The 3,818-nt window shown below is 47.6% G+C and overlaps 1 long non-coding RNA gene across 1 annotated transcript; it reads right to left on the reverse strand.

Moving 5' to 3' along the window:
* Positions 1-999: 999 nt before the first annotated feature.
* Positions 1,000-3,551, reverse strand: LOC149975905 (uncharacterized). Its single transcript, XR_016487871.1, has 2 exons — positions 1,771-3,551; positions 1,000-1,684 (listed from the first exon to the last, which is right to left on the reverse strand). It is a non-coding gene; the product is annotated as an uncharacterized LOC149975905 (long non-coding RNA).
* Positions 3,552-3,818: the final 267 nt, after the last annotated feature.

Genomic DNA, 3,818 nt, shown 5'->3' on the forward strand with positions numbered 1-3,818 from the left:
TCTAGTTAATCTGTCCATCAAATATGGGTTCTTCCCCAATGCTTGGAAGTCTGCTGCAGTGATACACGTTTTAAAGTCTGGGGACCCAAAACTGGTGGAAAATGACCGACCTATAAGCATTCTTTCAGTGGTTCCAAAAGTAGTAGAATGATGGGTGGCTGATCACCTGACTGATCACCTCAATCAGGGCAACTCCATACATCAAATGCAATTTGGATTCAGAACTAACCATTCTACCGAAACAGCCAATTGCTATTAAATTGCATTAAATCTAAACTGGACATACGGGGTGAAGTCGGGGCAGTCTTTATGGATCTTCATAAAGGCCTTTGACACTGTGAATCATGAGGTCCTCTTTTCCAAAATATCCTCCCTTAATGTGTCCACTGAAGCCATTAGTTGGATGTATTCCTATCTGACAAAAAGAAGCCAAAGGGTTAGTCTGGGGGACACTCAGTCAATATTAGGCCCCCTTCTGTTCACCATCTTTAAAAATTCTCCCACTTGCTTGCCATCAAGTTGACATGCATATTTATGCAGATGATACATTCCTGTATGTATACTCAAAAAATAGACAACAAGTTAACTGAAGCTATGCTAAATGGATGACTGATTCTTCCCTGCATTTAAATATTGACTGGACTGTTTGTATGTACTTCCCTAAAGAAAACCAATGATTCTTCCCAACGAGCTGTTCTGGTCGACGGGGAGAATCTGAAGATTGTGTCTAACATCAAGTATCTCTGCCTCATTTTGGACTCCAACTTAACATTTAAGAAACAGGTGATAGAAGGTGGTTAACACGGTCAAGTTTGGATTATCCAACTGTAGACCTTTAAGACCTTATCTTCCCCTGGTGGGGCAAACGTCCCATTTTATTTTTAGATGCATGCCAGCAAAGCCACTACACAACACTAAGCAATACTTTAGTTGCACTATAACGGTGACAAACAGTGTCTGTCTGTCACGTTGTATAAGGACCAGAGGCAGGTGCAGGAATAGGTAATAGGGGTGTTTTATTACTCCACACAAAATACAACATGTCATGAAGAAGGCACGGGGTGAAATGACCAAAACAAACACCTATGTCAAATACACAGGGATGTAACCCAAACAAAAGAGCTAGGTGTAAACCTCTAAATATTACACGGGACGAGACCCGAAATAACAAGCGCACAATACACGTAGCACGAAAGCCGAATCAATGCACAGGTACTCACAAGACCAACGGACAATGGGAACAATAACCGACCAGGACAATGGGGAACAGAGGGCTCATATATAACATACTAATCAAGGGGAATGGGAACCAGGTGTGCGTAATGAGACAAGACAGTCCGGGGTTGGTGGTAATGAATCCAGTTTAGTGACGCCTGGAAATCCAGTGACAAGTCCGTGACAGTATCCCCCAACGAGCTGCACCAGCAGCGGGATGACACTGGGCTCAGGAAAGACCACAGGGGCGCTGTGCGGGTCGGTCAGGGCGCCGACTTCAGGATGTCTACCTCAGGAACCCAGCACCTCTCTTCTGGGCTGTACCCCTCCCAGTCTGTACTGGAGACGCCTCACCTGACGCCTCGATTCCAGAACTTCACGGACCGAGTACGCCGAACCTCCCTTGATGTCCAGAGGAGGTGGGGCGTTACTGGGTCCAGCCTCAGCGAGGGGACCAGGCACCATTGGCCTGAGGAGAGACGCATGAAAAGTCGGGTTAATGCGGTAATCAGCAGGGAGTTGCAAACGGAACGTTACCTCATTAACCTTCCTCACCTCATTAACCTTCCTCAGGACTTTAAACGGCCCCACAAACTGCGGGCTCAGCTTCTGGCAGGGCAGGTTCCGGGTGGAGAGCCAGACCCGGTCGCCTGGAGAGAAAACAGGACTCTCACTGCGGTGGCGGTCGGCCTGTTCTATGTGCTGACGCACAGCCCGCTGGAGACGAGTGTGCACAGCTTTCCAGGTCTCCTCAGTGTGTCAAAACCACTCATCCACCGAAGGGTCCTCGGTCTGGTTCGGATGCCAAGGTGCTAGGGCCGAATGACCGTGACCCCCAGGCGATCCATGAACGCTTTCCATATGCGTGAGGTGAATTGAGGACCACGATCTGACACACTGTCCTCCAGGATCCCTTAGTGCCGGTAAACGTGCGTAAAAATAGCCTTTGTAGTTTGCATGGCAGATGGGAGCCCAGGCAGAGGAAGGAGGCGACATGCTTTGGAAAACCGGTCCACAACGATGAGAACGGTGGTTTTCCCCTGGGAGGGGGGAAGTTCAGTGACAAAGTCCACCAAAAGGTGAGACTAGGGCCGTTGTGGAACCGGCAGGGGAAGGAGCTTTCCATAGGGGAGGTGTCTGGCTGTCTTTGACTGAGCCATAAACCCAGACGTCCCAAGTCAAGATGGGCCAACAGTACTTCTCAGACAGGCAGGAGATGGTACAGCTTAACCCAGGATGACCCGACATAGGCATTGTGTGTGCACAGGTAAGGAGGTGGTCTCTCATAACGTTGGACACGTAGGCGTGGTTCTCCGGGCACTGTGCAGGTGTGGAGAGAATTCCCTGGCTTGTCACCTCTCTGCTATTTGAGGATAGAGGGCAGGTCGGGTAGAAATGACCCCTCTCTCCACAATAGGAACATTTTTGGACTCACCTTTGTTGTGCTGTGCTCACTTGAACAGGAAGGTGGTGCAGCGGTCCTTCTTGTGGGCAGATTTTATCATCAAAACAAAATGGCACCGGAAGAAATGGCAGCAGTTTTACGGACGCCCAACCAATTGTGCTATTATGTGGGGTTTTTTCGCGTTATTTTGTACATAACGATGTAGGACATCGTTCTCATCGTTGTGGACAAAATAAAACTTATTTTGTACATAATGTTTCTGCAACCGTATCTTACGGCAAAAAAAAGAGCTTCTGGATATCAGGACAGCGATCACTCACCTCGGATTATACAAATATTTTTTCTTCAACAAACAAGAAGCACAAGACATTCTACAAACACCTGGCAGGGCTGACATCCACGTTATTTGCAAGAGGAAGCGACGCATGTACAGAGAACAAAGAGCCAGATGCCTGGTCAGGACCCGAAAAAGGCGAGTGGGAAAGCTGCCGTTACCGTTAATACTACGCGCCAACGTGCAATCACTGGACAATGAACTAGACGAGGTACGATCACGAATATCCTACCAACGGGACATCAAAAACTATAATATCCCATATTTCACGGAATCGTGGCTGAATGACGACATGGATATTCAGCTAGCGGAATACACGCTGCAACGGCAAGATAGAACAGCACACTCCGGTAAGACGAGGGGGTCGGTCTGTGCATTTTGTAAACAACAGCTGGTGCACGAAATCTAAGGAAGTCTCTAAATTTTGCTCGCCTGAAGTATAGTATATTGTGATAAGATGCAGGCCACATTACTTGCCAGTTTTTTTCAGCTATACTTTTCGTGGCTGTTTATTTACCACCACAAACTAATGTTGGCACCAAGACCACACTCAGTCAGCTGTATAAGGAAATACGCAAACAGGAAACCACTCACCCAGAGGCGGCGCTCCTAGTGGCCGGAGACTTTAATGCAGGGAAACTTAAATCAGTTCTGCCAAATTTCCATCAACATGTTAAATGTGCAACCAGAGGGGAAACAATTCTAGATCACCTGTACACCACACACAGAGACGCGTACAAAGCTCTACCTCACCCTCCTTTTGGTAAATCCGAGCATAACTCTATCCTCCTGATTCCTGCTTACAAGCAAAAATGAAAGCGGGAAGCACCAGTGACTTGGTCTATAAAAAAGCGGTCAGATGAA

This window comes from Oncorhynchus mykiss, chromosome 17, assembly GCF_057628025.1.
Source record: "Oncorhynchus mykiss isolate SJ-2025 chromosome 17, ASM5762802v1, whole genome shotgun sequence".
In the NCBI taxonomy this organism is placed as follows: Eukaryota; Metazoa; Chordata; class Actinopteri; order Salmoniformes; family Salmonidae; genus Oncorhynchus; species Oncorhynchus mykiss.